This window comes from Macaca nemestrina, chromosome 6 (assembly GCF_043159975.1).
Source record: "Macaca nemestrina isolate mMacNem1 chromosome 6, mMacNem.hap1, whole genome shotgun sequence".
NCBI lineage: Eukaryota > Metazoa > Chordata > Mammalia > Primates > Cercopithecidae > Macaca > Macaca nemestrina.
In genome coordinates this window covers 69,219,302-69,246,601 of record NC_092130.1, presented here as the reverse complement: position 1 = coordinate 69,246,601, position 27,300 = coordinate 69,219,302, and the positions used below count along the sequence as shown (strand labels likewise).

The 27,300-nt window shown below is 37.5% G+C and overlaps 1 protein-coding gene and 1 long non-coding RNA gene across 2 annotated transcripts in view; one reads left to right on the top strand and one right to left on the bottom strand.

The window, feature by feature from the left end:
* The window catches only part of LOC105471121 (uncharacterized), a 33,362-nt gene extending 13,504 nt beyond the window's left edge, over positions 1-19,858 (bottom strand). Inside the window, exons 1-2 of the long non-coding RNA XR_980999.3 lie at positions 19,775-19,858; positions 16,525-16,619 (exon numbers count right to left, since the gene is read on the bottom strand). This is a non-coding gene — a long non-coding RNA (uncharacterized lncRNA). The remainder of the gene's footprint in view (positions 1-16,524; positions 16,620-19,774) is intronic.
* LOC105471123 (calcium/calmodulin dependent protein kinase IV) overlaps positions 1-27,300 on the top strand; it is a 254,313-nt gene that overhangs the window by 36,385 nt on the left and 190,628 nt on the right. The window lies entirely within an intron of this gene.

Genomic DNA, 27,300 nt, shown 5'->3' with positions numbered 1-27,300 from the left:
TCATTGTCTTCACTGTCTGGATCAATCTTGATTCTGTCTCATTAGGTCACTAAAGCTGCTAACAGTAAGATCTCCTTATATTGGCCAAATTCAACAGAACCCTTTTCAGTCCTTACATTAGTTGATATCTTTCTGGCATTTCATAGTCTTCATTATACAAACCTTCTGAAATTCATTCCTTTGGCCCCACCTACACCATGTCTGCTGGTAAAATCTCCTCCATATCTCATTGATCCTCCTCTGCCTTCCTCATTGATCCTCCTCTGCCTTCTTCACTGGCTTCTCTTTCTTCACCTACTGGCTAAGTGTGGGCTTTCTCCAAGGCTCTTCCCTCAGCCTTTTGTCTTGTGTCTTCCTATATTTTTAGTTATAACCCAGTGTTCTTGTCTTAAATATGCATCTGCAGTCCCTAGGTTTCTTCTGAGCTGTAGGCCTGATTTTTGAATCTGAATATTTTATCCTCCTCCAGAAACACTGCCTCTCTTCCTGTCATTTCTTACACTACCAGTCTCTCAAGGAGGTAGCTTCAATCTTTTCTTTGGTTTTGTTCACTCCTTATCTTCCAATTTACTCCCTTATTTCCTAACCATAAAGATTCCTCAGGTCCTGCACCTTGTCTATACCCCTACTGCTACTATCTTCATTGAAACCCTCAACCTTTCTCAGTTATGTTATTTCTGAGATAACCTAATATGTGTCCTGGTCCCTAATTTCATCCCCTTCACATTCATCCTCCTCATTATCTTTTCTCCTCAAAATTACCTTTATAATTAAAATCTGGTTGTCTCAGTCATGGTTCTTAAGACAGTTTACAATCTGCTCTCACCCCACCTTTCAGAATATATAAATAGGCTGCCTTTCCAACAGTCACCTTAATTGTCGAGGCCTCCGTCCTAAAATAGATTGTCTTCCTAGAATGCCCTGTCTCAGATCTTGTCCATCTGGTGAACCACTTTACCCTTAAAGATACAATTTGGATGTGATACACAGTGAAGTTTTCCCTGATTATTCCCAAACGCAGTTATTGCCTTTTTTCCACAGTACTTTCCATACTCCTATTACCATTGATAACATTACATTATTTCCACAATATTGGACCCCATTAGGATGTTGACAGCCTCTGTCATCTTCCGTCTTTGTAGCTTTAATGCTTAGCACAATGTCTGGTGCATAATATGCACTAGTTATTGTTTGCTGAGCATAGCGCACATTACCCAGCTTCACCGGTCTGGGAGTGTAGCTGTCACCCTATAGCAGCTGGGCTTTTCTCCTTCCTCTAGGCATTTCCCTTCCGGATCTTTAAGGTTTTGAGGGTAGCCTCATGTAGTCACAAACAACCATAGCAATAATTATCTTCATTTTCCTCACCTTAATATCCTTATACTTTCCTTCTCTGACTCTAATAGTTTTTTTTTTTTTTTTTTTTTCCTGGTCACCACAATGACTTTTTGTGCTTCCAACGTTGGAAAAGAGCCATCTTTTTTAAAATTTTAATATCACATTTATCATGCACAAGTTGGAGAGAATGCCCTCCATCTCTACTTCTGTGGTATTCTCTAACAGCTTATGCATTGATTACAAGCAGAATTTGCCTCTTAACCCCTTCAGGAATGGGGCCCTGCCTATGATTCACTGTTCCTTAGTGCTCCTCTCCCCTTGTGAACCAGTTTAGGCTCTCTGGGGCTGGGATATGTGCCAGTCTGAGGACTATGATCTTCTTAAAATTATTTTTTTCCTTTTTACATGCTTAGCTATTGTCCAGGGGCAAAACTTGTACAACAAGCCTTCTCTTTTCTTTGGGGTACACAGCCTGGGATATTAAGGAGAAGTCCTCATCTTTGAGAGTTTAATACTTTTGAGGTCTTAGGTCTGCAGAGTCATCCTTGTGTTCATTCACTAGCACCGTACATGGGTTTCTGAGCCCCTCACTCTGCTGACTACCTTCACAGGCAGTAGAGACACAGTTTAAGGTCCTCATTCTGTCACTTGATGTGTAAAAGAAAAATTGCACTAGACTAGCTAAACAGGCAAACAAAACAAAACAAAACAACAAAAAAAAGACACTCAAGAAAATTGCAATAGAAGAGAAAGATTGAACTCAACTCCACTAAACAAAAGGCAGAGGAGTTTCTAAGCACTGGGGTGAGCTGGTGGAAAAGTATGGGAGGATGTTAGTGGAGGGCTGATCAACGTGATTGGGCCATCTGTGTTTGCTAATTGGTGCTTATTGAAGTTAGACTCCCACTCTCCTACAGAGGCTGAGAGGGTACTATCTTTCTTGATTACATGTCAAAAGGGATGGCTTACAGGTTCTTGAGAAAGATGTTACTGGGTTGTAGAAGATTTATGTCTTAAAGCAGCAGAGCAAGAATTTATAATGGCAAGTTTTCTAAAGGAAACACTTTTTAAAAAGGAGGTCAGAGGCCTTAGGAAGAAGCCTGTCTAAAGTTGAATCAATCTGAGGGGGATTTTATGGCCATCTTTTCCAGATGCATAAGTATAAACTAAAAAGTAAATAATGACCCACTTTACTTGCTTTCATGTGCCTTTTTATATTCCATCAATAATAATGAAATGGGTCTTGCAATAGGGCAGTTGCTATTATTAAGGAAATTTATACATAGATTGTAATAATATGCTACAATTGTGAACAGTTTGTCTCCCAGGTTCTGTCCTTCTGAATAAAAATGGAGATAGACTTCAAAATAAATGCTTTGCAATTACCACTCTTCTTTCTTCTGACTTATTATTTATTAACGGTGAATGTATTTATCACACAGACAGTTACTTTGGTTTGATTGGTTTATATCATTGCTTTCTCTTTGTCATAGAAGTATCCCTTAGAATGAGTCTTTTGGCAACACAGAAAGTAATAATTTAACCCCCTAGCTGAGTTGTTTCTAATATAAGTGAATCATGCTAAGCCAGAGGGCAGATAGCTGAAGAGAAAGGAAGTAGTAAGGCAGCCAAAAGAGATCATAGTTCACATCTCTGTTTTTCCAAAGGGAACACTTTCAATGATAAATCTTGACTATGTCAGGTGATTTTCCTTTTTTCACTCTGTGGAAAGGTGTTTCATCAGTTTTCCATGCCTATTATGTGAAATGTATTTCATAAATACAACTAGTGATCTTCAGGCAGTACTGGAACTTTTATGTTATATACATCATAATTATTGTGAATAGTAAAGTTGCATGGAATAGGGAAAATGAAGGAAAGATAGGAATTGGGTCAAGACTCTGACTGAGTGGTCAGTGAGGGCTGTTAAGGGACAGTAAATAATTTGAGTTCTTTGGGAAATACTGTTGTTTAGTTATCTACTTTTATTTTCACTTTTATTTCCAGATTTCTTCACAACTCCATTTCTTTTCTGTTATTACTCCCACAGCAGTCTACTTCTTCCAAACCCTGTCGTCATTGCCATGTCCATTTCATCTCCACCCTAATCCAGTTCAGCACCCTATGTCTCAAATGGCCTATTGAAATAATCTCTTTATTGGCCATCCTACTACAATCCATTTTAAAATATAAACTGTAAAAAATATAAACCTGTCCAAATTGTTCTGATAGATAGCTGTGTAACCCTCCCATAGCTTTCCAGTGTGCTCAGAATAAATTCCAAACTCCTAACTGTGGCTCTCAAAACCCCCCAAATAGGCTCTAGACTCTGTAAAGGGTAGAAGCAGTATTGATTCTTATTCTGATAGCCATGTGTCACTATGTACTTGTTCTTTGTGTCATCATGTCTCCTCCTGTTGCATTTTAAAGCACTTTCATAGTATGTAGTTTTGCCTAATAAAGCATTCCCATAGAAAAAAAAAAAGCCACCTCACCTCTTACCATTCTTTCCCTGGTTTATGAGTTCCCAGGCACATTGTCCTTTCTGTCTTTTGCAACTGCCAAGCTTACTTCTTCCCTAGGGGATTTTCAGCTTTGTTGGTGTGATTTGCAGTTATCTTGGTGCAGCAGTGGCTCTGTTCCATGTGCTGTGGTCACCAGTCACTCCAGGGGTTTGGTGTGCCGATGGTGATGTCAGCTGCCTGGGTGGTCGATGTATAAACAACTGGTGGAGGACCTAGTAGTTTCCCAACGATGCATAGATGCGTAAAACTTCCCAGCAGGTAGAGAACTCCTTGCATGGCTCTTGAATGCATGGAGGGTATGTTGGTTTGAAGTTTCTCTAGTTTCCCATTAGATACCCTAAGCCTTTATTCAGTGTCGTTTGTCAGTGCTTCGAGAGTCTTATTTACTGCATCAAATCCATTGTCCGTGTGGTGTTTGAGGTCTTTGATGTGATTCAGTACTTAGGAAAATTCACTGCTGATATCCATTTCAGCTTGCTCTCCTCTCTTTCTTTTCATTGGTGATACTTTAAGAGTCATTTTCTCTGTTGAAATGACTGCAGAGGTCGAGCCCTCTTCTTTTATGGCAAGTGACAAGGATGGAACCAGGATCCTTTTGGCAGGTACTCAAGCAACATAGGTGGTGTTTTGTAGTCTTGTCCCTTTGGACATGGCAATTCCCGTTTCCTCGAGGTCTGATGTTGTTTGTTTGATGCTGATACTAGCAATCTGCTGATTGACACGGTGTCAGATCCCTCTATCAGTTTCCATGACTGGCTTTCTCGCCATTGACCTTTCAGCACAAATGTCCCCTCATTCGTGAGGATCCCCAGACTATCCAATATACGTTAGTCCGCTTCCTCCAAGACACACTCTATCACCATCTTCCAGTTTGTTGTTTTAATGACTTCAGGTAATTATAACTACAGGTATCTTGTTCATTTGTTTTGCTTGTCCATTGTCATGAGAATGTAAGCCCCATGAAGGCAAGGATCTTACCTATTATATACTCTGCTATAACCCAAGTACCAAAAACACCCCCTAAAACACTGATATGCTTCAAAAGTATTTCAGTGAAGTAATTAATGAATTTACTAAATAATATTATTTATTGATGTCCTACTATCTGCCAGGTGAAATGCAACATTGTCTTGGGAACCAAATGTGAATGTGGTGTGGTTTTATACTTCACGTAGTTTACTGGCTGGCCATTATCTTTATCTGGTCATCTGGCTACCAAACCATCTTTTAGGATTTAAATTTAACTTTTGTTTGAGGTATCAAGATGACTTGATATTTTAGCATATTCACAGATAGTCAGATACTTTGGTTCTCTAACTGTACTCTACGTATACTCCCTAAGAACCTCTAAAATTTAGCTTCTCTCATTTTACATATATTATTTTTCACTTTATTAAGGCTTTATCCAGCAGGTACCAGATTCAAGGCTTTTTATAGCTCATTATAAGGTATACACTTGAGGGTAAGATATTTACCCAATCTTCAAGGAATGCAAAATTTAGTAGATGAGATAAACTCTATTCTGGTAAACATGAAATAAGGCTGTATCTTGAAAATTCTATAAAAGAGGCAGAATGAGTAATAGAGGGATCCAGAGAAGGAAGCTATCACACAGAAGTGAGATGAATAGCAAATGCTTCATTAAAAGATTTACTTTTTCTTGGACTTTAATAATCACCAAGACCTTGACAGATGGAGATATAGAAGAAAGGGAAAGGGAAGGAAATGAGTTTTCCAGTTGAGCTGCAGCATCAGAATAAAGTTTTGGAAAGGATCTATGTCATGGAGGGCTTTGAAATTTCCTTGGTAGGTGGTGGAAGCCATTGGAGTTTTACTGGGACCAACATTAGCACAGCATTTCTTCAGAGAAATTTAGGTATCTTTTGGTAGATGAATTGGAGTAAGGGCAAACTGGAGACAGGGAGATCTACCAAAGCAATCTTTTCTGAGATGACAGACTAAATAGGACAGAATAATGGTTTGAAAAGTAGGATAGAAGGTTTCCTAAATAAATATATTCACACACACACACACACACACACACACACACACACACACACAGAAAGAGAGAGCTGTTTGTCCATAAGAACATTTCCCTTATTATATTTATTCTGAACTGCAGTTGCTTCGTTCTTCAACCTAGGCCTTTTCACCTTCAGATTCATGAATTCTTTATTTATATAAGTTCATTTTGGGGAATAGATGTTTTGCTTTTTGGTGTATTTTACTAATCTCAGGTATTTAAAAGCATTTTTAAGATATCTATGAATTCTCAAAATGCCCACATTTCTGGCACAGTTGAAACAGCGAGACTTGAGTTTATACACCAATGGTCTCCTTATTCTTATGAACTACTGTCCTGCTATTTATTAGGTTTTCTCAATAGATCGACATAGTTGGCCTAATTTTCTCTGTAAACTCTTTCACTCCTACCTGTTCCCACCAACATATGTATATACATGCATACCCCAGATTGACTCATACTCGTTTTGGAGATGTTTTGCCTTACAAATAAAATGTCTTGTTGGTGCATGTTGTGCACATGTACCCTAGAACATAAAGTATAATAAAAAAAATTAAAAAAAATAAAATGTCTAAGCCCTGTGGCATATGGTTTATAGATCTCACTGAAATATTTTGGTTGGCCATATGCCATAGCTCTAGCTAGGGGTGCCAGAGTGCTAAATCTGTTGGTTGTGTTTCAGTCCTTACCTTATTTGAATTCTTAGTAATATTTGATGTTAATGACCACACCCTCCTTGAGATGCTATTCTCCATTTGTTTCTATGCTATAACAGCTTCTCTGTTTTCTTTTCCCTTGCCTCTCAGTCTATTCTCTGCTGGTATAGTCTCTACTTGGCCAGTAAATATCGACATTTTCCAGGGCCCAGGTCCTCTTCTCTTCTAATTCTGCATACTTTCCAGCTGTTGCCTTCATTCCACATCTTTGGTCAGTAGGAGCCTCTTCAGGTTGGTCCCTGAATCCTATTAATATGACTCTGGTAGTCTCTGAGAGCTTCTTTGTTTCTAGTTTAAGATATTCTGAGCTTGTCTGTACATTTTCTGCCCTAAATAGGGAATAAGCCATTTCTCCAAAAAGTCTTCATTCCTTTTAGATGGAAATGGTGTTTCGAGATTGTAATTTGGGCCCTAGAGGTGCTTATTGTGACAGGATTTGTCATTGTTTCCAGGCTTTTCTATTATGGATAAATATATTAACAATAATACTTGTAATTTAAATTCAGAACTATGTGTTGTTTCATCTCTTGTGTATTACATCTGTGTTTTCATTCTACATTAAGAATCTTCATTCTGAAGGACAAAGGGGATGACAGAATGAGAACATCCCATGTTACAAACACAATAGCTCAGAGTAATAACATTAATATGATCACCACTGCTTTCAATTCAGTAAATATTAGTGAGAATGCTGATGAACATATAGTATGCATAGTCTAATTGATTGAAAAGTTACAGAACTCTGTATTATTTATTTGTCTAGGTAGCAAACGGTACTGATAGTTGAAGTGATTTCTTTCTCACTATGCCCTTCTCTATACTTGAGGCTGTCAGTGTTTTCCAAGAGAAGCCTGTTGGGAGTTCCACTCAACAGGCAGATTGGCATCATTCGGCCCAGTGTAATTCACTGTGAGGAGCTGCCTGGTGGAAGCTTGAGGTAGGCTCTCTACTACTCATTATTTTTAAAAAACTACTGTAGATCCATGGACACATTAGATCCATTGGGGATGAGCGATTCTCCTTTTGTATATTTACTTCCAGTGAATGTGGTACTGACTTTCTGTTTCCTGCTAAAATCTATGTTAATGGTGAGTCCCTTGAAAACCACTTTGAGATGATCATAATTCTTACTCAAATAAGAATAGAGGTGTGTTTGTGAGAGAACTGGGATAGAAAAGGGGGTTAATGCATTCATTTTGGAATAGCACATGTAAGTGTTCATCTCTTCAGAGGAAAAGGGAAGCTGAAACAGATTTTAATGGTAACAGTGGAGACACTGGTGCTTTTATTTTGGCAAGCCCCTTGAATTTCCAGCCAAGGAGTGATCCCCACTTAGTTATATGTGTAAACTGCTACTTTATACAAGGAAATCTAAACATTTGCAGGGAGTTAATGGGAAAAAGTAAATGGAAAGTCTTTTGAACTTTCGTGCAGCAAGTTTTGAGGAAGCTAAACTCAAATCTAACTCTGAAAGCATTAAGTCGATGGAGAGGGAAATGATAGTGGAGATCATATTACATATATTTATGATGTAACACAATAGCTGAGAAGGCTGATGTGTGGTATGTGACATATCAAAGATAATTTGTTTCCACTCTATTTTAAAGAGACATCTAGCTCAGTATTCCTTTCTATTTCCTTCTATACCTGATAAGGATTAAATATTTAAAAATGATGTATTGTAGGAAAAAATAGGATTAAGGGAACATAAATATCTATTGAAAGGAAAGATTATAGAAGCTAAATACATACAACTTGGATTACATCAATTTAAGAAAGGATGTGACCTACAAATAATGAAAAGCAGCAAAAAATAAATATGAAAGTAGGGAAGATTTTTTTGATGATGTAGGGCTATATGACTAGAAGGAATAAAAATAAATGAAGGCACAGAAAATTTGGTGTAAAAGTATTTTATTTATTTATTTATTTATTTCACTTCTTTTTTTTTGTTATTATACTTTAAGTTCTAGGGTACATGTGCACAACGTGCAGGTTTGTTACATATGCATACTTGTGCCATGTTGGTGTGCTGCACTCATCAACTCGTCAGCACCCATCAACTCGTCATTTACATCAGTTATAACTCCCAATGCCATCCCTCCCCACTGCCCCTCCCATAATAGGCCCCGGTGTGTGATGTTCCCCTTCCAGAGTCCAAGTGATCTCATTGTTCAATTCCCACCTATACTCATAGGTGTTTGGTTTTCTGTTCTTGCGATAGTCTGCTGAGAATGATGGTTTCCAGCTGCATCCATGTCCCTACAAAGGACGTGAACTCATCCTTTTTTATGGCTGCATAGTATTCCATGGTGTATATGTGCCACATTTTCTTAATCCAGTCTGTCACTGATGGACATTTGGGTTGATTCCAAGTCTTTGCTATTGTGAATAGTGCCGCAATAAACATACGTGTGCATGTGTCTTTATAGCAGCATGATTTATAATCCTTTGGGTATATACCCAATAATGGGATGGCTGGGTCATATGGTACTTCTACTTCTAGGTCCTTGAGGAATCGCCATACTGTTTTCCACAATGGTTGAACCAGTTTACAATCCCACCAACAGTGTAAAAGTGTTCCTATTTCTCCACAGCCTCTCCAGCACCTGTGGTTTCCTGACTTTTTAATGATTGCCATTCTAACTGGTGTGAGATGGTACCTGATTGTGGTTTTGATTTGCATTTCTCTGATGGCCAGTGATGATGAGCATTTTTTCATGTGCCTGTTGGCTGTGTGAATGTCATCTTTTGAGAAATGTCTATTCATATCCTTTGCCCACTTTTTGATGGGATTGTTTGTTTTTTTCTCGTAAATTTGTTTGAGTTCTTTGTAGGTTCTGGATATTACCCCTTTGTCAGATGAGTAGATTGCAAAAATTTTCTCCCATTCTGTAGGTTGCCTGTTCACTCTGATGGTAGTTTCTTTTGCTGTGCAGAAACTCTTTAGTTTAATTAGATCCCATTTGTCAATATGGCTTTTGTTGCCGTTGCTTTTGGTGTTTTAGACATGAAGTCCTTGCCCATGCCTATGTCCTGAATGGTATTCCCTAGGGTTTCTTCTAGGGTTTTTATGGTTTTAGGTCTAACATTTAAGTCTCTAATCAATCTTGAATTAATTTTCATATAAGGAGTAAGGAAAGGATCCAGTTTCAGCTTTCTACTTATGGCGAGCCAATTTTCCCAACACCATTTATTAAATAGGGAATCCTTTCCCCATTTCTTGTTTTTGTCAGGTTTGTCAAAGATCAGATGGCTTTAGATGTGTGATATTATTTCTGAGGGCTCTGTTCTGTTCCATTGGTCTATATCTCTGTTTTGGTACCAGTACCATGCTGTTTTGGTTACTGTAGCCTTGTAGTATAGTTTGAAGTCAGGTAGCGTGATGCCTCCAGCTTTGTTCTTTTGACTTAGGATTGTCTTGGCAATGCAGGCTCTTTTTTGGTTCCATATGAACTTTAAAGCAGTTTTTTCCAATTCTGTGAAGAAAGTCACTGGTAACTTAATGGGGATGGCATTGAATCTATAAATTACCTTGGGCAGTATGGCCATTTTCACGATATTGATTCTTCCTATCCATGAGCATGGTATGTTCTTCCATTTGTTTGTGTCCTCTTTTATTTCACTGAGCAGTGGTTTGTAGTTCTCCTTGAAGAGATCATTTACATCTCTTGTAAGTTGGATTCCTAGGTATTTTATTCTCTTTGAAGCAATTGTGAATGGAAGTTCATTCATGATTTGGCTCTCTGTTTCTTTGTTACTGGTGTATAAGAATGCTTGTGATTTTTGCACATTGATTTTGTATCCTGAGACTTTGCTGAAGTTGCTTATCAGCTTAAGGAGATTTTGGGCTGAGACAATGGAGTTTTCTAAATATTCAATCATGTCATCTGCAAATAGGGACAATTTGACTTCTTCTTTTCCTAACTGAATACCCTTGATTTCTTTCTCTTGCCTGATTGCCCTAGCCAGAACTTCCAACACTATGTTGAATAGGAGTGGTGAGAGGGGGCATCCCTGTCTTGTGCCAGTTTTCACAGGGAAGAAAAGAGAGAAGAGTCAAATAGATGCAATAAAAATGATAAAGGTGATATCACCACCGACTCCACAGAAATTCAAACTACCATCAGAGAATACTATAAACACCTCTATGCAAATAAACTAGAAAACCTAGAAGAAATAGATAATTTCCTGGACACTTACACTCTCCCAAGACTAAACCAGGAAGAAGTTGAATCCCTGAATAGACCAATAGCAGTCTCTGAAATTGAGGCAATAATTAATAGCCTACCAACCAAAAAAAGTCCAGGACGAGACAAATTCACAGCCGAATTCTACCAGAGGTACAAGGAGGTGCTGGTACCATTCCTTCTGAAACTATTCCAATCAATAGAAAAAGAGGGAATCCTCCCTAACTCATTTTATGAGGCCAACATCATCCTGATACCAAAGCCTGGCAGAGACACAACAAAAAAAGAGGATTTTAGACCAATATCCCTGATGAACATCGATGCAAAAATCCTCAATAAAATACTGGCAAACCGAATGCAGCAGCACATCACAAAGCTTATCCACCATGATCAAGTGGGCTTCATCCCTGGGATGCAAGGCTGGTTCAACATACGCAAATCAATAAATGTAATCCAGCATATAAACAGAACCAAAGACAAAAACCACATGATTATCTGAATAGATGCAGAAAAGGCCTTTGACGAAATTCAACAGCCCTTCATGCTAAAAACTCTCAATACATTCGGTATTGACGGAACCTATCTCAAAACAATAGAGCTATTTATGACAAACCCACAGCCAATATCATACTGAATGGGCAAACACTAAAAGTGTTTTAATATCAATAATGATAACTTGGAAGAAATGCTTTTATAGTTGTGTGCACGGAAACTGTAATCTTGCCCATTGTGTGCATATTTGCCAACAAAATGGAGGTACCTACTGTTCTGTATATGAGCTGATCTTCTGCAGTGAGTAGTGGGGTTTGTGAAGGGTCTGATTGAAGAGAATTGAGAAGGCAAACCTTTTTAACTTGACAATTTATGTTATCACATTTTCTTCTAACTTCAGTAACCTATTTTGGATACCTTGGTCTTTTCCAAATGAATATTCAGTCTTTTATATTTCTCCCTTTCCCTTCTTCCTCTTCAAGTGACATCTGGTTATGTGGGGGAAAGGGCCTTCCTCCATAAACTCTTAGCAGGAGAAATAGTGGCCACGTAACCAGCCCACATCATCTGGACCTTCCTGGGTCCTTGCTGTGCAGTGGCTAGTCTGGTTTGTTTTGGAAATAGTGGCTGCTGAGATAGATTTTAAACTGCAGGCCATGACCTGCAGTTTGGGTACCATGCAAGCACTTATGGCTGACATCCCTGGTCCCAGCAATATGCCTGCACATTCGGCTTATTTTATCTCACGTCCAGCCCTGTTAGCACCTCTTCTCCTCCCTGGGACATATGGAAACCTATGGACTCCCTGCAGTCCTAAAGATAGTATAGGGAGCCAGAAGGTCTAACTCAGCTCACCCATTGAACAACCTTCTTGTACTTGTGGGTCTGCTGTATGGCATACAAGGCTGGCCATGGGCATGTGAAGCACTTCCTCACGTATATTACCAAATATGTGTTCCACTGACATACTCATTGATATGGTTTGGCTCTGTGTCCCCACCCAAATCTTATCTCAAATTGTAATCCCCATTATCCCCAAGTGTCAAGGGAGGGACCTGGTAGGAGGTGACTGGATCATGGGGGTGGTTTCCCCCATGCTGGGGGAAGCATGCCACTAACCAGTCTATCCCGTGTTTTTTAGAGCTCCCCACATCCAATTGGATGTTTTCATAATGTCATCCTCCTCCCAACAATGGGAAAGTAAGGGGCCTATGCATCTGACCTTTTGATTTTGCATGTATCTCTCCTCTACTCTTGCAATCACCAGAACCAGATATGGCAGCCTTTCATTTCCTCCTTCAATTCTACAAGGACTTCCTGTGTCATGTCCTTCTTCATCCCAGAGAGCTTTCTCTCTATGCTTCCATGGTGTTATACTGTCAGAGTACCTGCTGGAAATCATGATTTTCTAAGAGGAGAAGTGAAAACACATCTAGGCAAGATTTTAAAAATGTTAACTCTGTTACAAAATAAAAATAGTCGATATAAGTTCTGTTCTAAAAGGTTATGTAAAACCCCTCCTTATTAAGGCTTTCACCATCCCATCTGCTACTCTTCCTTTTCCTGTCAATTTCTTAATTCACCATCCCTCCCTCTCACACATTGAATAACTAAGCAACTAGGTCACATTTTCTTTCTCCCTCTAGTTGCTGCCATGCCCCTGGCCTCTGGAAGCTTCAACTCCCTTGTCCCTAATGACTTTCACCTAATTACACAATAGCTCCACACCTGATACTATTAATACTGATATCCCAGCCTTGGATCACAACCTCTCCTTTCAGCTTTCTGACATGATTACTGTCAAAACAACCCTTCTTTTTCAGCCTTTGGCTCCTCAATTTTTTTCTTACCTATCAGCTTACCTCTGTCCCCTTCCTTTCTCACTCCTCTTAAATTCCATGAACCACACCTTCCATACGCTATTGAAAGTATCCCCAATTCTACCTCATTCTTCATTTCACCAGCCTGACAAAACTTCAGTTTGAATCAGTCTAGTTCAATATCTTCACCATGTATTTCTGAGTGCCAGGCACTAGAGCCTAGCATGTAGTAATTACCTAATATTTGCCAAATGAATGTATTAGTCCATTCTCACACTGCTATAAAGTTATATCCAAGATGGAGTAATTTATAAAGGAAGGAGGTTTAATGAACTCACAGTTTCACTGGCCGGGAAAGCCTCAGGAAACTTACAATCATGGCAGAAGGGGAAACAGGCACCTTCTTCACAAGGTGGCAAGAAGAGAGTGTGTGAAGGAGGAATTGTCACTCATAAAATCATCAGATCACGTGAGAACTCACTCACTATCACAAGAACAGCATGGGGTAAACCGCCCCCATGATCCAATCACCTTCTACCAGGCCCCTCCCTTGACACTTGGGGATAATGGAGATTACAATTCGAGATGAGATTTGGGTGGGGACACAGAGCCAAACCATATCAATGAGTAGGTCAGTGGAACACGTATTTGGTAGTATTTAAGATCACAGAATTTGGATAAGCCATATATATGACATTTTAAACTGTGAGACCTTGGGCATGCTAATGAACTCTCTCTGGGTTCTGGTTTCTTCAACATTAAGATAAAGGATAACAATAATCTCTACCTTATGTAATAATTCAAGGGCATGTGAGAATAAATCACTTGATGGAAGGCTGGAACATGGTGCGCTTCAAGGCGTGTTAGCTAATGTGTAGTTGTTGAAGCAAAATTGAATGCACACCTACATTTTCACCATGATTCTTCCACCACATTGTGTCACTACTCAAAAAAAAAAAAAAAATAGCAGCAATTGGATTGGCTAGTGGAAGGAGATGGGAGCAAGGAGCTGGAAGTCAGATGGATGTGAGACTGCAAAAAGCAGTAGGTGGGAGCACCTCTTAGAAGTTAATAAAATGACCATAGTAGTATTACTATGCAAGTAAATTCATAGAGAAGTATAGAATTACCAAATATTTGGCAAGACCACATCTTAGATTTTTCATGGGCTTGTACATCATCTTTGCTTGACTCTTTTCCCTTCTGCTAGTCACCATTCTTCCTGCTCTTGTTTAGTTCCTAAGTTTTCTTTCCAGGACACCAGTCCTCTTAAGTGTGCCATAAAAGTTCATATATACGCTCTGTATTCAAAGCTTCAGCAAAGGTAGAGAACAAAATGGAGACTATTATCGAGATGTCATTGGTGTCTGCCTCCAACTCATTTCTCTCCCCTGATTCTTGAATAGTCTTTTTAAATATTCTGAGAAGTATTATCTGAGTATCTCCCAACTCACCAACCCTCCTTAGAGAGCATGGAATCCATCTTTTTTACCTTTGTTACTTGTATGAATCATGGTGTCTGGCCACAGACAGCCCTCTGTGTGTGTGTGTGTGTGTGTGTATGTGTGTGTGGTTATTGAATAAAATTAAAAGAAGAGTAATTTGCCATGAAGGTCAGAGAGGTGTTACAGAAATTTTTGTTCCAACTTATGATTTTTCGGGTTTAATTCTGCCAGAGTTCACTAGCCAGATCTTTCTTTGTGTCTTTTACAAGTATTTTATGGATGAGTGTTGCTTTTTTCCCCCATTCTCTCTCTTTACCATCTGTGTTGTGCTACAGAAAGGAGAACCACCGTATACATGCCAATAATGGTGTTAAGCGTTTTAATATATATATTAAGTGCGGGTTTCCCAAGGACATTATACTCTTAAGTGGCAGGAACCTAGATTTGAGCCTAGAGCTGAACAATGTATTTTGGAGCTATAATTTTGAGAAACTACAGCTTACATACATTCACATACAAAATTGGATTAAACATTCATATGAATATTAAGTATTCATATCGTGTACTATGGCAGTGTCTGTGAATTAGGAATTAGGTGATGTTGGCATATTTGACTTTTTGTAATTAAGATAATTACTTGGAAGCATTGTAAATAAAATTATTCAACTATTTCAACAAAGTTGCAAAATATCTGAATGCAATTTAGAGGAATTAAAATAAATTCCTCTGAGAATAGATGCTTTGATAGAAAGGAGGGAGCACCAATATTTCTGCAGAGTCTTGTACATCACTTCTCTGTATAATCCTTGTCTCTATACAGAGTGTTTATGAACTACATAGCAATAAGAAAATTAATTTGCTGGGACTATTGATACCCAGTCATCAGATTATGTACATTATTTTCCCACTCTGATATACTCAGATATAATTTAGGGGACTATGCCTTCAACATAATTATCAGTATCCCTCTAAAGGATTGCATTTCCAGGAAGGTACACAAGTGCCATAGCTATTTCTGTGCTTCCCTGACTCAGGAGTTGTTGGAAAGGGATGCCTCACTGATTCACTTTTCTGTAAGTCTGGAAACTATTGTCATATTGGACACATTATTGTGTCAAAAAATTATACAACTGTTATCTCTGCACAAATAGTCACGATGATTTTAGTTATGATTTCTCATTAATTACTTTATATATTTGTCATCATCTCATGCCAATGGCCCAGCCACAAACATTTATGATACAGTATTTATATATTTAGATATAAATGCATACATTTGCTATGTAGTTTTATATAAATGCATAAATACATATATATATATATAAGCACATACACACATTCACAGAGGCAGATACAGTTGTCTAGAAAAAGGCAATCTTTATGGGTAATTATACTCTTGAACAATTTATATACAGATTATAAGATTCCAAAGTGTTCATCTGGAAGACAGTATAGTAACAATACCCAGTCTTTAGGTATACAAAAGTTTGCTGGATGGTTAAAGATGATCTTTATTTTTTAGTCTAATTTTTAATTTAATAATATATGTATTCATTCTCATAATAAAGAAATTTAAAAGTGTGTAGATTTACCAAAATTCCTCTTGACCACTTTTCTCTGCTCCAGGTTTTTTTCCAGAGAAACTAATGTTTCCTCTTTGAAATGTTATCCTTCAGCTTTAAAAAGTGTGTGTGTGTGTGTATACACACACACACATATATACACACATACATACACATACATATACATATACACACATATACACACATATGTATGTATACACATAGAACATTTTATCTTTGTCTTGTGTGTGTCTTTTTAATATAAAAGGTGTTAACAGGTGTGTATTGTTCTGCAAATTTGTTAAGTCTGTGTGTCCTGCAGGCTCTTTATACCAGGGCATATATACTTATATTAATAATTTTAATATCTATGTGGTATCCGGTAGACTTAGAATAAAATCCAAAATTCTTACTTGATGGCATCTATGGAGTATGGCCACCTCATCTCTCATTGTATTCTCCTCCTTGCCCACTCCTTTCTGCTCACACTGGCAGTGTCTTGATGTTTCTGGAACACGTGGAACACAGACCCATCTGTTTCCTTGACTGAGAAGCTCCAGTCTGCAGTATTTTCTTGCCTCATTCCCTTACTTCATTCAAGTCTCTACTCAAATACAGCCTCATCGGAAGTTCCTTGATGTTCTTCTCCAACTTCTGTATCCTCCCATTCTGTCTCCCTGTCTCTCTGTCTCCCCTTGTTTTATTTTTCTTTATATTTATCACTACCTGACATGTAATTGATTTATTTCTTCATTGTCTGTCTTTCTCCCCTAGAATGAAAGGTTTATTTTCATAATTTTTTGCTAATACATCCCCAAGGCCTTAGAACAGTGAATGGCACATAATTGGTGTTCAATAAATATTTGTGAATGAGTGACTAGTATGAAACTTTAGTTTGTTAAACCATTTTCTTTCTGATGGACATTTGCTTCCAAGTTACATTATGACAATGCCACAGTGAACATCTTCTTATATGTCTACATGCATATATATATATATATACATCTCCAGGGTGGATTTGGATAAGAAAAATTTTTGGATCAATGTGTATGCATATTTAAAATTTTAATAGGAAAGAAAAAAATAGCCCTTCAAAGAGGTTATACCAATTTATACCCTTCAATAGAGGAGTACCTGTTTCCTTACATCCTTGCCAACATTACATGTGAAGTAACTTTTTAATGTGAGTCTCTGGGAAAATCTAAAGTTTGTTATAAAAGAAAAAGGAGAAAGTACTGTTGAGTAGGCAACTATCAGTTTCTTCCTTAAAATGTGTCCACTTCCTTTTAAGTGTTCTACCACTCTTTTCTTTTAAAAAAAATTGTAAGCCTATGTAATGAAAAAGTCCAGTATATTGTTATATCTAACTAACCTTCCCCAGGAAATATGATGGTTGCTCTTGATTTTTTTCTTAATGTTATTTTATTTTTATTTGACAAATAATAATTGTATATATTTGTGGGGCACAGTGTAATGTTATGATACATGTTTACATTGTGGAATGATTAAATCAGACTAACATATCCATCACCTCACATACTTACCAGTTCTTTCTTGTGAGAACATTTAAAATCTACCTTCTTAGCAATTTTGAAATATACAATACATTACTATTAACTATGGTCACTATGCTGTGCAGTTCTTGCAGCTTCCATTTATTGAGTCAAGAATGTTTCTTACTTTGTATTCTCAGCATGCTATGAGTTATATTCTCCCCAAAACAAGACCAGAATCTTAGAACGCTTCTTCTTCCTTTTATTGACACTTCTCCTGTTGATAGCACCTGTGATTTAAATTCTAAATTGTTACTGGAATTTAAAAAATTACAATGCATACTTATTTGCACTTTATCATACATCTTACTGTTTCTTTGCTCACCATTACATCTTTGCTTGGTCTTCCTCTTATAATCATTTTTCATTGTACTTTAGTACCTCCTGTAGTGATTCCTTCAGATCGTGTCTGAGAGTAATAGACTTAGAATCCCACATACTTGAAAATGTCTTTATTTTGCTTTTAAAATATGAATTACAGCTTGGGAGTAAAGCATTTTAGGTTTTAGAGGATGCAAAGAAGTTGGTTAGTGGGTACAAAAATATGGTTAGATACAAGGAAAAAGTTTTAATATTCGATAGTGCAGTAGGGAAATTATAGTTAATAGTTTATTGCATATTTCAAAATAGCTAGAAGAGAAGAACTGTATTTTTTCCAACACATGAAAGATTAATGTTTGAGGTGATAGATATCCCAATTACCTTGACTTCATCACTACACATCATACACATGTATAAAAAAGTCACATGTACCCCCAAAATATGTACAACTATGATATACCAATTTAAAAAAAGAGAGAATTTTAAGTTCAAAGTGGTGTATTTCATGACGTTAAATAAATAGTCCCACCATCTTCTTGTATCAAATATTATTGACAATTCAGTTTAATTCTAATATTAACTGATCTGTGTCTGCTTATTTTCCTCTAAAATCCCTCTTTCCTTTGATTGTGAGGGTTAATGCTTATATTTAGGTTTGAGAAATGTTCAGTTATAATTTACTGATCCATTTCCACCAGTCTGCTGTATCTATTCTCTGTTTTGTGAAAACTACTATTATCACATAAGTGTTTGAAGATTTATACCCATCCTCTAGGTCTCTCTGTTTTTCTTTTAAACTCTCTTTTCTCCCCTTTTTTGGAGCACACTGGTTTTCAACCACCCTTAGCCTGTGGGCCACCTCTGCTGCTCTAATTGGCAAGCTTGCAGCTATCTTGGGGCTGTTCACCACTTTTTTTTTTTTTTTAATTTAAAATCGTTTTTAGCCTTTTGGCATTCTGTCATTTAAATATTTTCTGCTGGGCATGGTGGCATGTGTCTGTAGTCCCAGGTACTGAGGAGGCTGAGGCCAGGAGTATCATTTGAGCCCAGGTGTTCAAGTTCAGCCTGAGCAACATAACAAAACACCATCTGTAAAAATATGTGTATATATTAACTAAAAATCTAAAAAAGTATTTTTTATACTTTCTTATTCACTTAGGTCATACCTTGTTTTCCACTAGCTTTGTGAATTTTTTTATATTTTAGACGTGTTTCTGTCATTTGTATGGGTTTGGGGTGGGATGGGGTGCTTCTGTGAATTCTTATTTTGTCATCTTGATCCCATCTCTTGCTTAAATAGTTAGATAATAGTAAAAAATTATCATAATAATTGTTAAACATTAGAGATGTTAAGACTGAAGAAAGCTTACCAAAATTTTTAAAAAATATGATATTGACCATCTTTCTGTTATCATTTACTATGATCCTTTTTGATCACAAAAGTTTGGCCCCTTTTAACCTTCAAAGGCAATAAGCAACTTGATCTTAAAATTGCTGTTCCTTTGCCACAGATAATATCTTGCTAGACTGAAATTACACATTTTAAATGAAAATCTCCCCACTTGACTGAATTTCCATTTCTCAGGAGATGTGTTCACATAGCCCAAAGTGTCCTATTGAAAAAGTTATCTTTTACCAAATTTTCATTAAGATTTTAACACATGGATGATAAATTTTGAGAAATTAGATTTTATAGACAAAACGTATGAAGCTCCATGAATATTGGAGGTATCTGAATCCTTGAGATGTCAGCTGTGGTTTTGGAGGCCACAGGCTTTCAACCACTTACACGGGAGTCTAGTAGGAGTTGGAATAAGTCTTTGGCTTGATCTTGTAGCAGTTGGCTGAAAAATATCCATTTAATTAAACAGAGGAGTGTGGGCACGTTATGTCATAAAGCATTAGAAGCATAATACATCACAGAAACTCCCTGAAACTGATTCTCTGGGATTAAAAGCAATGTTTCATTTGGCCAGTTGCTTGTTGCAATTTCAACAGACTAGAAGCTATTTTATTTTTATTTTCCTTTTTACCTCTTTTTCAAAGTTTCCCATAATAAGAGTTATAGTTACTTCAGTTTTGGTAAGAGATCATAAATTCCAGCAGCCCTGAAAAGATATAGTCAATGTTACTTTGCAACCAATATAGTTTTTGGATGTTAAAAAAATAAATTACGAATTTTAAAAGGCTGGTCATGAAACTCAGTCATTTTTTTTCTTTAAGTTTATGATACACAATTTCTTGTGTTTATCAGTGGCTTCTAGACTGCATGTACCATTTCATATTTGTTTGTTTGTTTTTGTTTGTTTTTTGAGACGGAGTCTCGCTCTGTCACCCTGGCTGGAGTGCAGTGGCGCTATCTTGGCTCACTGCAAGCTCCACCTCCCAGGTTCACGCCATTCTCCTGCCTCAGCCTCCCGAGTAGCTGGGACTACAGGCGCCCACCACCACGCCCGGCTAATTTTTTGTATTTTTAGTAGAGACGGAGTTTCACCATGTTAGCCAGGATGGTCTCAATCTCCTGACCTCATGAGCAGCCCACCTCGGCCTCCCAAAGTGCTGGGATTACAGGCGTGAGCCACTGTGCCTGGCCCAGATGTTTTATAATATCTCTGCTTTTATTGATGTTTAGGGGACCAAATGATTTCATAAACTGCTTCTTAATGGTGAGAATCTGGGATGTGTTATAAGGATTAATTGGTATATAAATATAAAAACTGTGATCCTGGAAAAACTTTAAATTCAGTACTGTCATAAGTAATGTTTGATCATTTCTCAGGCATGGGTAATAATTATTTAAAAATGCCAGGATGCAGTGTAACTTGGAGAAAGAAGAAAAGTTAATATTTGGTAGAACTTTGCCGTTGTAGAATTTGAAGAGTCAGCTTATTCTGTTACTTTATGTTTCAGAAGCTGTAATAATGTTTTTAGGGCATTCCTCTGTATGCATTAGTTCTCTTAACGGAGATTATAATGTCCATAAAGGCAAGGGTTTTCCTTTTGCTGCCCTCCTACAGGAATAATTCTAGTGCTTTGCACAATGCTCAATGAAGAGAATGCTTCGTAGCTTTAGAGTCACTGCATAGCCCTAGACACATGGGAGTGCCTACCTTTGTGTTGGAAATGGACATTGACTGAAATCCCTGTAAATGTTGCATTTCACAGATTTATACAATAGTCAGTTTCATTATGAAATTAGGAGAATCAGCCTTGTTTGTTTTTTTGCAGTGCAGCTTAAATAGTTCAAAATAATTTGGGAAAGGTCACTCACAATTGTAGAAACCTTTAACTTAATGGAAGAAATAAAAGACAATATATATACTACATTATATTATAAACAAAGAGCCTGTTAGGTTCATGTGAATAAACTAATAGTTAAAAGTTATAGCTAAATATAAAAACATTTATGGAGTAAATGCAATGCACCAGGTAGTGTGTGCAGTTCAAAAGTACCAGATGAGAAGAAATCCCTGATATAAAGAAGTTCAAAGTGTAATGTGGTAGTTTTTATTTAGCAATTGAGTCTGTTACAGTGAATCTGATATAATTGTTATTTTCTAAGCAAGGCTTACCAGGCATCTTAAACTGGGTTTTTGCCTCCTGCAAAGAAACCACTCCATCCTTTCCTTTCCAAAGAAATGAGAGAGAGAGAAAAAAGGGATGGTTTCAGTGATAACAAGACTTTTTAAAATATGCATATATAGCGGATCTCTTTTAATGGGAAAACTAACCCTAGAGAGCTCTAGAAAGGATTGTAAAATGCCTTAAGATTGGCTCACACTAACTCAATGGCGGTAGGGTACCGCAATACGCACTCTGGGACAACCCTTAGAGACTATAATGGTGTATGGCTCAAGGGCGCCCCCTGGAGCACGGCCTTAGTATGAATGTCATCCCTTGGAGTTTTTGCAACACAGGGCCTGCTCAGAGAGGTGTACTTGTGTAATTAACTAAAATAAGTCTAGTTTGGATCCATTATTATTTTTTATCTGAAGGAAATTTGGTCATAGGATTGCGCTTATTGTATATACTGACCTGAGAAGTCAGGATAGAATGATGAATATTACTGGAGGAAAAGAGTGAGGCCAGGCCAAAGTTCAAAGGGATCTGGGTTTCTGGCCCTGTAACTGTAGTTCAATTTGAGCAACCCTGACTGAGCTACTTGGAAGGACGAGCTTGTCATCACAGCAACACTGGGACCCCTTCTGCAGATCTCAGCTGTCTCTGCCAATCAGCTCCGGCCCTGAGCCATCAAATCCATGTACGAGAAAGTCAGATGCTACATACTCAAAGATGTACCACAAAGCACAGATGTGCCAGAGGGAGCGGGGAGTAAAATTTTCTCAGAGAGTGATCTTTTCCCTTCATATGATATAATTACTGATTATAGAACACAACTCTTCTACTTTGTGTCAAAGTACAATTGATTCAGCAAATCCTAACTCCTGTTGCTAATTTATTGCTTATCTTGGACTTTCGAATCATTTTGTTTTTTATTTCAAAAGTATGGTACTCATTATATTGTTTTTTAGTTTGCAGTGTACTACACAGTGTATATATGTGTGTATGTGTCTGCTGTGTATGTATATTTTTATTTACCCATAGTTTTTGAGTGCTCTGAGGGCAGGAATTGAATAATAGTTATCCTTGTGTCCTTTGTGCCTGCCCCTGGGTCTGATGCTTAGTTAGGCAATCCACAAATGATGTTTGCATTGTTGAAACTTAGGAATGGCTAAGTTTAATGGATGGTAGGATCACTCCTGACGAGCTTTTATTGGGCGAATTGAGGGACATGGTCATTCGGAAGAAGGAAGCATTATAGAGCCAGTATTCACAGCAGTATTGAGGTCAGAAGATGTCTGAAGCACCTGTCAATTTGATGTGTGTGTTAGAGTTTGTAAGTAAAAACATTGGAAGGCAGTTTTCATACCAAGAACAAGAATATATTTTAAAATGTGTTTTTATATATCTGATTATGATTTACTAATGGAATAAGAATATTCCCCAGGCATCACAGTAAGAGGGATTATTTTGAAACAGAACAAGCTTTTAAATGAATCTTCTAATTAGAAAAATATCAGGCAATAGTGATAACATCTTACTTTTAAAAATCAGCTTTAGCAAATTACAGATTTTATATAAAAAACATTCTGAAGGCACTGGACAAACATCATATTGTAGAAGGCAGACAAAAATGCAATGGCTCAAATTCTTTTACATTATTTTTTGGGACTCTAAGTCTTCCAGTTACATAACCTAGTTATTAAGTGACCTACCAGAGGTCTTATCTTTAATACCTATGCTGCTGCTTCTCTATCATGCTGCCTTATTACAATTAAAATATATGCAGATGATCAAGAACTTGGCACAAAAATGAGCACTCCAAAATTCTAAATACAGTTATTTCTATAGGAAAGCCAACTGTTCTGTTAAAAATCTAGGCTAGCTGACCTAGATCTCCAAACTGAAAGGTTTGCTGAGACACGTGCAGCCGTGTAAATCTCTGAGATGTGGGTTATTTAAACAGATGGTAACTGTGACACAGTGAGCTCTACATGCAAATTGGCAGAGACCAGGACCAGAAAGGAAGCAGGCTAGAGAGGAAACATAATCTCACTGTGGACCTCTGAGAATTTTAATTAAAACGCAGAACAAAATTCAGAGTGCTTGGATAGACTTCTTCAGAATATTAATGGAATATTAGCATGGTTGGATGGTTGCTGTGATACCAACAGTGAGAAGAGCAGGGGAGTTTTTGGAATCTTCTTTAGATTTTGCTGAGTTTCTGGGGGTGATTTGGCCCTGCTAGTTAGATATACTCAAATAACATCTGGAGGAGAAAGGAAGGTTGGGGCCATGTTTCTGCTGTGCTATTGACATTGCCAAATCAGTGGTGGAAAGTTATATTTCTTTGTTTTCTGTAACAGTATTCTGCAGGCAAGGCCCTCGTTTGTTAGGTGTCAGGAGACTATTAAAGTAGAGGTGTTGGTGGTTTCCAGACTCGTGGATCTAGAAATCCAACAATTTCTGATGGTGACATGCTGGACAGTTCTGTGGTGCTATTCTAGGCTCTGCTCCGGAGGGCTTATCCTAAAGCCTGCTACTGTAGCTCTGCCAATGATTTTGCACTCCTACTTTCCTGTATTCGCTTCTTAGCTTCATATAACTAGAATAATGTTTTTCTTGCAACCCACTTGTAAGTGATACAGTACATAGAATAAGATATTCTAGCCTAGATATTTCTTGCCTCCAGCCCCTCTCCCTTAATCTATGGTAAACATAATCTGTGTTTCCATGCCGAATTTTAAAGCACACATATCATCCATTTTTCTCTAGAAGGAAAAGAATAGCATTTCAGGAGAAAGGGGTTAAGCCTCTTTACTGCATAATCCAGAGATATCTTTTTGGCCTCTTTGGGTTATGTAATGAGAAGATTATCAAGAGATAAAAGGATAAACATTTGATTTAAGAAGTCGAGTTCATGAGAGTTTAAAGCCATGTTTATAACTTACATATATCAAGATAGAAGATGAAAGAATGGGCTGCGTCTCATGAAAAATTATCTAAAATTGACAAGAAATTTTCTGGAATTAGGGCAATGACTTCCTAATTTATTGCATTTTTTCTTCATTGCATTGTTTTTCCTCAAAGAGAAAGTCAAAAGACAAAGCAAATATGGGGCTGTTTGGCTAATACTACCGGGCTACTCTGATAGAGGCATAATCAAGTTAATGCTTGATTCTTTGATCTAACATTTATAATACAAGTGTATATGCAGTTCCCTACTGTTATTTTACTCTTAAATTAGGGGGCTGATGGGGAAATTGAAAAAGTTGCAGCTAGAAAATTAAACAAAAAGACTGACAGTCCCATTAACCACTGGTAATTAACCACTGGGTAATATTTATATATATTGCTCTTGGCTAGTGTTTCTAGGTATACATTGCTTGAAAAAATAGCAATACTGTAAGAATATATTTCTCATTTTAAAAGTAGAACTTTTTGTGTGAATCAGTTAAGTCACATTTTTCTGTGACCCTTAATTCCAAATCTTTTACCTCCTCCTGGATCAAATTAATTTCTGTAATTAGCTTTGTGTGTTTTCTTTCAGTTTATTTTTTATATTTTGACTTGCTAGTATGTGTGGCCACAAGAATACAGGTTACCATTTTTAAGTTCTTTCTGTATAAATAAGATCATACTGTATGCATATTTTTACAACCTACTTTTTTTCAACAATATGCTTGTGAGATCTATTGTTGTACAGTGCTCCTCAGTTCATGATGGACTTTTGTCCCAATAAAGCCATCACAAGTTGAAAGTACAGTAAGTCAGAAGCACATTTAATACGCCTAAGCTATGGGACATTATAGCTAAGCCTAGCCTGCCTTAAATGTGCCCAGAACGCTTACGTTAGCCCACAGTTGGGCAAAATCGCCTGGCAGCACATCACACTGCAGAGTATCCGTTGTTTATCCTCGTGATCGTGTGGCTGACTGGGAGCTGCAGTTCTCAGCTGCTGCTCAGCATCGCAGGTTGTACCACTTATTGCTAGCCTGGGAAAAGATTGAGATAAAAAAATTCAAAATTCCAAATAGAGTCTCTACCTAAGAGACTTTATGCTTTCACAACATAAAGTCTGTTGTGTATTGCTTTCACGACATCATAAAGTCAAAATTGTGTAAGTCAAGTAACCATTGTAAACCAGGGACTGTCTGGATTTGCATAAAGATCTATCGTATTTGACTTATCAGTATTTTTGTATCACTGAGATAGAAAACAAAAACCACTGCCAGTTAAACTGACACCCTTATTGGAAGCTCTTTTAGACTTATATGTAGATTTAAAATCCTTTATTTATGACTATTGTACTCTGTGCATATAGAAAAGAAAATATAAGAAAAACTAGTTAAGATATGCTAAAAACCTCTTCACAGTCAGAGTTAAAGTCTTTAATCACTGCTTGATTCAGTTATGGATGCTTGTGTTTTTCCAAGCAGTACCATACTCTGTTCCATCAAAAGTATTGATGAATGAGCAGTTCTTTCATCATCACTGGCCATCAGAGAAATGCAAATCAAAACCACAATGAGATACCATCTCACACCAGTTAGAATGGCGATCATTAAAAAGTCAGGAAACAACAGGTGCTGGAGAGGATGTGGAGAAATAGGAACACTTTTACACGGTTGGTGGGATTGTAAACTAGTTCAACCATTATGGAAAACAGTACGGCGATTCCTCAAGGATCTAGAACTAGATGTACCATATGACCCAGCCATCCCATTACTGGGTATATACCCAAAGGATTCTAAATCATGCTGCTATAAAGACACATGCACACGTATGTTTATTGCGGCACTATTCACAATAGCAAAGACTTGGAATCAACCCAAATGTCCATCAGTGACAGACTGGATTAAGAAAATGTGGCACATATACACCATGGAATACTATGCAGCCATAAAAAAGGATGAGTTTGTGTCCTTTGTAGGGACATGGATGCAGCTGGAAACCATCCTTCTCAGCAGACTATCGCAAGAACAGAAAACCAAACACCGCATGTTCTCACTCATAGGTGGGAACTGAACAATGAGATCACTTGGACTTGGGAAGGGGAACATCACACACCAGGGCCTATCATGGGGAGGGGGGAAGGGGGAGGGATTGCACTGGGAGTTATACCTGATGTAAATGACGAGTTGATGGGTGCTGACGAGTTGATGGGTGCAGCACACCAACATGGCACAAGTATACATATGTAACAAACCTGCATGTTATGCACCTGTACCCTAGAACTTAAAGTATAGTAATAATAAAAAATAAAAAAATAAAATAAAGTCAGCCTAAAAAAAAAAAATGCTCCACTATTATCCCTAGTAATGTCCTCTGAACTGCTGATAGCCATTGTGGCAGTCTCGTTGCTCACGCTTGATCTGTCCAGAGGTGTGAATGGAAGGTTTCAAATAACAATCAGAATTCATATTCATTCTTCAAGTAACTCTTAAATGATCTGTTGCATGCAATCTTACAGGGTTGTAGTTGTCCAAGTGTGCCATCAGTAATAACAGTTTTTCATTCTTAATCAGTGGCAACAGAGGCATTCCTACTGTCTATTCAACAGCAAGTATGTGATGCTATCAATTTAAAACATACCTTGGAATTGATGAGCTAAAGTAGTTCATTTATTGTAACTGATTAATAGTATTCTATATACAAATGTAACATATTTTAATGATCTGTTTCTATCCTCATGAGCATCTAGGTTGTTTCCTTTTTCTTTGCTATTCTATTTCACTTGAAAAATCATTTTAT